This window comes from Chanodichthys erythropterus, chromosome 2, assembly GCF_024489055.1.
Source record: "Chanodichthys erythropterus isolate Z2021 chromosome 2, ASM2448905v1, whole genome shotgun sequence".
NCBI classification, from domain to species: Eukaryota; Metazoa; Chordata; class Actinopteri; order Cypriniformes; family Xenocyprididae; genus Chanodichthys; species Chanodichthys erythropterus.
The window spans coordinates 31,053,560-31,061,128 of NC_090222.1; positions in this window are offsets into that span (position 1 = coordinate 31,053,560).

Sequence of the window (7,569 nt, forward strand, 5' to 3'; positions counted from 1 at the left end):
TATATTGCAGCCATTTGCTAAAATCATTGAAGTTCATTTTTTTCCTCATTAATGTACACACAGCACCTCATATTGACAGAAAAACACAGAATTGTTGACATTTTTGCAGATTTATTAAAAAAGAAAAACTGAAATATCACATGGTCCTAAGAATTCAGACCCTTTGCTGTGACACTCATATATTTAACTCAGGTGCTGTCCTTTTCTTCTGATCATCCTTGAGATGGTTCTACACCTTCATTTGAGTCCAGCTGTGTTTGATTATACTGATTGGACTTAATTCGGAAAGCCACACACCTGTCTAAGACCTTACAGCTCACAGTGCATGTCAGAGCAAATGAGAATCATGAGGTCAAAGGAACTGCCTGAAGAGCTCAGAGACAGAATTGTGGCAAGGCACAGATCTGGCCAAGGTTACAAAAAAAATTCTGCTGCACTTAAGGTTCCTAAGAGCACAGTGGCCTCCATAATCCTTAAATGGAAGACGTTTGGGACGACCAGAACCCTTCCTTACCTTAACAATCATTTAGCAATGCCCTGGCAACCATCCAAAATACCCTAGCATCTTATTACAAATGAAATCTAGTCATTGATAATTAGCTTCTACAAAAATTAATTCAAGTACAACCCAATTTCCATTGACAACCCATTTGGGATATTTTGTAAAATGTAATACAATCAAGAATCTGTGATTTTTAAAATTCTCTTTAACCTTTATTTAACGGACAAAAGTACAAAAAAAAGGGATTTCCAATCACTTCAAATCACACTTTCATATCACTTTTCCTTTTAATTACACTTTTTAATCATTTGGGAATTGAGGATATTAATTGTTGCAGTTTTGCAAGTGGAATTTTTCCCCAATCTCGCCTAATACAAGTCAGCTGCTCAAAAGTCTGTGGTCATCATTGTCTGATTCTCCTTTTCATGATGGACCATATATTTTCAATAATATATAGATCTGGACTGCAGGCAGACAGTCAAGCACATCCACTCTACAGTGTAGAGTGTCTAAGAAACAACTTAGTCTTGTCTTTGGGACTGAGAACTCAATGTCTGTTTTTCCCCAAAACAAGCTAAAACGTGGACTCATCTGACCAAAGCGTACATTTCCACTGTCATTTGGACCATTTGGGATGAGCTCAGACACAGAGAACTTGGCAGCTTCTCTGCATAGAAATGATGTATAGCTTTGTCCTTGCATAACAGAGATTCAAGTTGCATTTCTTGATGCAGAGGCAGACTGTGTTAAGTGACATTGGTTTTCCACAGTAGTCCCGAGCCCATTTTTTTTTTAACACAGTAGCATGATGGTTTCTCATGCAATGCTATCTGAGAGCTCAAAGGTCACGCACATTCAACTGAAGTTTTCTGTCTTGCCCTTACACGGACTGAGATTTCTCTGGATTCCCTAAATCTTTTCACAATATTATGAATGGTAGATGGTAAAAGACCTAAATACGTTGCAATCTTGCATTGAGAAATGTGATTTTTGAATTGTTTGACAATTCTCTCATGAAAGTGGTGAGCGATGACCCATCTTTGCTTGCAAGGTCTGAGCCTTTGGTGCATGCTTCTTTTATACCCAAACACAATACCCTCATCAATTACCAGTTCACCTGCTTATTGTGGACTGTATCAAAACAGTTTAACTTGGATATTCTGTAATCTTTTCACTTTTATTTTGCCTCTGTCCCAGTTTTTTTGGAGTGTGTTGCAGCCATCATTTACAAAATGCAATTAATTTGGCCAATGAAAACAATTAAATAAAGGCTAAATAAAGGTTCAACAGAATTAACAAATAGCAGATACAGTTTTACAAAATGTCCCAACGTTTCTGAAATTGGGTTGTAGATGACGGCATCAGAGATTCATTTGTGGGTTCAGTTCAGGTTTTTGGGCTCAGTCAGACATGCACACACACAAGCCAAACTAAAGATATGGGAGAATAATATGATAAGAACAAAATAAAATAAGTTCCATGGACAGAGACCGGGGCTGTTTACTCCAGTATATCTGCCGATTACAGTGTGTGAATAAGCACTGAATAAGTCATCAGAGATCACTGTAGCTTAAAATGCCTGGAGCAACTCAACTAGGTCACACTCAGCAATGATTGAACCAACCACAAAAACTGAATCACACACTTCTGTTGAAACTTAATCAAGATCACATGACCCAACTCTGTTCAGACACACACATTGATTTCAGCTCAGACAAATCTGTGTGACCACACACACAGACCCAAACATACGCTCTCCTGACCGCCCAGACAGGCTTTATCTGTGGCCACACACGCATCCAAACATACCCTCTCCTGACCTGCCCTACACTCATTCATACCCTACAGCGAACACTTCTAGCCGTGCCACGTGTTATTCCAAACACGCTTCTGACCCCAACATGAGCTTATCATTCAGAAATGCTTCGATTCTCTGTGCGTAATCCTCTGTCTGGACTGCCAAATGTCCAGCACACCCTATTCTGGCCTGAATATACAAATCACAGATCACCAACACTGGCCCTGATTTCATAGTCCTGCCCAGTAATGAATCAGTGTGTCCTCCTGTCAGTCCAACCCAGATCTCCACCCAATCCCTACAGAATTATAACTCAGTCTCAAAGCATCTTTAACACACAAACACAAAGATTAGATAGAAAAACAATATACACGAAACAATCCGATTTTGTGTATAGTGCATATATTTATTCAGAATCACCAGTTCCATTGAAAAAAATGTTCACTGATGTGCATTCTTCAACGGAAGGAATATCATACTAAAATACTCTTTAGTTTAATGCGATACTAAATACTAAAGTGGAGGTCACACTACACTTTTTTACACACGGTTTTGCAGGAAAGTAGTATTTTTATATATCGGATTTATTATTATTATTTCTTGTATGTTGAATTTTTGTTCAACAAAAAAGACGACATAGAGTATGATGTCACATCACAACTGTTAGCATCCAAAGAAAATTGTCTGCTTAAAGTCTAATGTGACCTTCCCTTAATTCTACAGCCCAAAGCACACAGCATGACCAATGTAGTCCGACTCACAAACTAATGAATCTTTTGAGCTGGTTGTTTTTAGTGAATCAAACACATACAGCACAGCTAATGTAGCTTACAACTAACTGGGAGATTTAAATCAGCAAAGATATTGATGTGTAGTTAAAGCTGCAGTCCGTAAGTTTCGCCTCTTTTTCTTGCCATCTCAGTTTGAAACCTGCAGTTATTTGCAGAATTATCACCTTTACATCGGTTGTGCATCAGCACGACTCCTCAGTGCGAATATATCTAATGTTTGCTGTCAGTCACCACATCGGTGGATACTATACTTTGAAATCACAGATTCTACATCTTGGATGGTTGACCAAAGTAAGAATATTCACTGGAAAATGTAATCTGAACAAGTAAGTAACATGTCTGCCACTTTTGTTCTGAGCAACTGAGAAAAAAAGCATTACAATAAATTGTGTTGCCAATGGTGATTAAATCTAATGATGATCACTTAGCTTGGATCACATCAAACCGAGCAAATTATTATTATTGTTATACTTTGTTCTCAAATTGTTAATGTTATTATCAGCATTGCATGACTCTGTGTATACAGTGTGTATTAGTGTTACATGTTGATTTCAATTTCTGTAGCCACTCCTTTATCTGAAGTCTTTTGCTTTTGACTATGGGTGAATCTCCAGTTTTCACTGATTGTCATTTGGACCTTTCTGGATTACAATCCACCATCAAAATGATAAGTTTAATTATTCCAGCTGAGAAAAGGCTATAAATGATCCGCCACCAAACAGACGTGACGTCATGACGCAAAAACGAATGGTGGCATGCTCAAATTTTGAATTGAATTAGAAAACATTATTACAAGCACTTTGTATACGGCCTTATAATCATGTTGAGTTATATTGTATTATACAATCCATACATAAAATTATATAATCAAATTATTGGCATTGCTCAAGGATTGGGCGACAGTACATCTGCAAACAGCGGCCATGTGCACGATCAGTAATTAGCATAAAACACGTCCAAACCATATCCATATAAGGGCTTTCCGCACGCGCTTTCCTTCTAGCCTTTCAACACATTTAGGCTGCGTCCGAAAACCTAGGTAGCTGCCTTGCTGCCTCGCTATCTTACAAGAGAATGACTTGCATGGCAGCATTTGTGCATGAAGGTACCTCATGAAATTGATTTCGGACAGACTTCTGAGGCAGTGTAACAATTTAATGATCTACAGCAATATAGCGCGAGCTTTGGTGAGAACTAAACAAATATTTAATTACTACAGTAGTAATTTCTCGTTAGAAATTATATCAAAATTGAAATATGTTGATCAAAATCGTACATTTATACAAACTGAGCAGCAAACGCAACCTTTGGACGCCATCTTTATTTTTCTAGCTCAACTGTCACAGAATGGAAAGCACAGGATTGTGGGATATCAGAGGCAGCTAAGGATACATCTATTCTTCCTTCAAAAATCGATCTGAGGAAAGTATCTCATGAGAGAGGAAGTGAAGCTAACATTGGATTCCTTGATAACATTGGATTCCAGTGCCTTGATGCCTTACTACCTTGAAATGTGTTCTCGGAAGGCAGCATTTTTCAGTTTTCGGACGCAGCCTTAGTATACTCCAAATTTACCAATTTTTCTGTGGAAAGCTACCAGTACCACTTGAATTAGAAAACATTATTACAAGTGAATCGGGTTAAAGTAAGGAGTTTTGAACACTGGCTCGTTATGTACTTGCTCAAAAATTGATTTTGGAGATTTTTTAACCAAAAAAAGTTACATACTGCAGCTTAAAAATACACATTATGCATTAATCCGTAGTATTTCATAAAAATATATAAATTAAATATGCCGCCAAAGTTAGTAGGCTCTTGTTTAGTCTGTGCAAAGATCTTCTGAGAGAATTGTGAAAATGACCCCCAAATATTTATTCCCTAAAAGTACTTGAAGTACTTTCCATTCTCATTTTGTCATTTTTTGTTTGTTTGTTTGTTTTTTAATTATTTTAAAAGTTTCAGTACATTTCTAAGTTTCTATTATATTTTAAATGTTTAATCCCCAATTCTCCTTGTAGACTTTTGGCTTCCACTGTGTTTAGCAGCATGATTTCCAAAGATCATTTGTGCGCAGAGTCCCTCATTTAAAGATTCACATTAAAAGCTCTATTGCTCTCATTTTTGCATTCATTATTTCACTGCATGTGGAGAACGCTCAGCAGGAGAGAGAATGAAAGAGAGAACAAGCAGGTCGAGGTTCAGGCCACGGGGGTGTTAGATATTAATTAAGTCCAGCTCGTTACCGGCTCCTGGCAGTCTGGTTTGCTGCGACAAATCTAGAACAGCTGGGTCACATTATGGAAAACCAACCCCCCTTTTATTACAAGTCAATAGGGGCACAAATCCAAATATGTAAAGGTATTCCTTCATGTGTACGTGTGGGTACCACTGCATGTCTATACTGACCAATTCCTGATTCACCCAATCAAGGAAGGAAAATTCAAAGGGCATGATCAATGTCCTATGCAAATCCAAATGCCTACGTGCATCTATAGGTGAACCTAATGTGTGTGTTTGTGAGCACGCTCTCAACCGCGATAAGGCTGGTTGACTGAGAAGAAAATTCCAGTGCGAGTCCTTATCTCAATCGAATGATGTATTCCATGTGTTTATGGCCTGAGGTGCACTTCAGTATTTACACAGGAAGGACTTTTACCCCACTGTAAAAGACTTGAGAGCACCTACAGAGAGCCGAGAGCTAAAACGTAACCATAAACGGTCATGTTGCATCAGATTGAGTTGCCCTCGAACTTGAATTGAGATCACGTATCAAACATAGTTTCTTACACATGTTAGATGATGTGGCCGTGAGGACGATAAGCCAAACCTTCATGCTTCGGGTCCCCCTTTTAATCTGAAACCACAGGGCGCCCTGTTCAAAGACCTGGCATGACATTCCTGCCCTGTTGGTGCCCCTGATGTATTCAGACTTTCATTTATTAATCCAGGGATGGGCCAAGAGCACTTCAGGCATTAATGTTAAGTCGTTTCTGTGAATGTTTTAGCATGTTGCCCTTCAACGATTCGAGCACAGAGTGTTACACTTCGAAAACTATAAACTCCAGGATGGGTGTTACGATATCCCATAAATTCATGCTCATTCTTGCATAGTTCCTCTTTTCCTCAGCGGGCTACTGTTTATTGTTCTTTTCTTTTTTTTTTTTGGTAAACAGTTTGCTAGCATAAATTTTACCACAGGATAAAAGTCATTAGCGCTTGTGTGACTGTTAATGTTCACAGTGTTCTCATTTATCACACATAACTTTTGTTTAGCAGCAGCATTTGGGTAAGATTGATGATTTCAAGAGAAATGGTTCTTATTTGATTCAGCGTGACATTCAAAGACAAATTAGTTTCTGGAAATGTATGCAAATAGCTGCATGTGGGATTGTAAGTTACTTCACTGCACGCAAGGAAATGACTTCTGTGAAAGATTTGCCAGCCGGTGGGACTTCAGAGGGTTATGAATATATTTTGCTGAAGAATTAGAGTGAAAGTCTGAAATGATATACACAAGGAGGTGGGTGATGGGACGGCTGAACTGCTTCACGGCATCTCATTCACGGCAATTCATTATACAAATTCAAAAAGGCAGCGTATACACAATGTTTGTTGTCCTCTACAACAAGAATTCTGTGCAAATGTACTGTATGTTTATAGTATAAATACAGAGTTTGGTTTCGCAATGTCTCTGTTTGTGTGTGTGTTTACATGGCCGGTGATGTCACTGAATTTGTATTGTGGGTTTTGGTCATGGTCTTACTGTGATATAAAACAATGTGAATCTCAAATTAAAACCAGACAGAAAATATATTAACTCCAGCATATGTCATTGAGTATCATTTCAAAACAAGCAGTGGAAAAAGTGAGAGGACATACAGAGAGATGACAAGGGCTAAAGAGACTTACAAAAAATAAGAAAAAAAAAAAAAAAAAAACTCCACAAAGAATGAGAAAAGAGAAAGCAGTGGATCTCATTCACTAAGCATGTGTACACCCAAATTTGTGCATAAAATGTGCGTACCAATGATTTTAAGAACAAATTTCGTGATAAAATTTATCCTAAATTTGTGGAAAAACATAGGAACAACTGAAACCACATGTATGCAAACAGCCCTTACTCTGTATACGGCCTTATAATCGTGTTTAGTTATATTTCATCCTAACATGACTATAATTATATTGAATTAAGTTGCATTATACAATCCATATATAAAATTATATAATTAAATTATTGCCATTGCTCAAGGATCGGGCGACAGTACATCTGCAAACAGCGACAAGTTTGTGCACGATCAGTAATTAGCATAAAACACACCCAAACCATATCCATATAAGGGCTTTCCGTACACACTTTCCTTCCAGCCTTTCGTCACATTTAGAATACTCCAAATTTACTAACATCAGAACGATGTTAAGAACAAATTAAAGCATGTGTGGAAAGCCCTTATATGGACATGGTTTGGGCGTGTTTTATG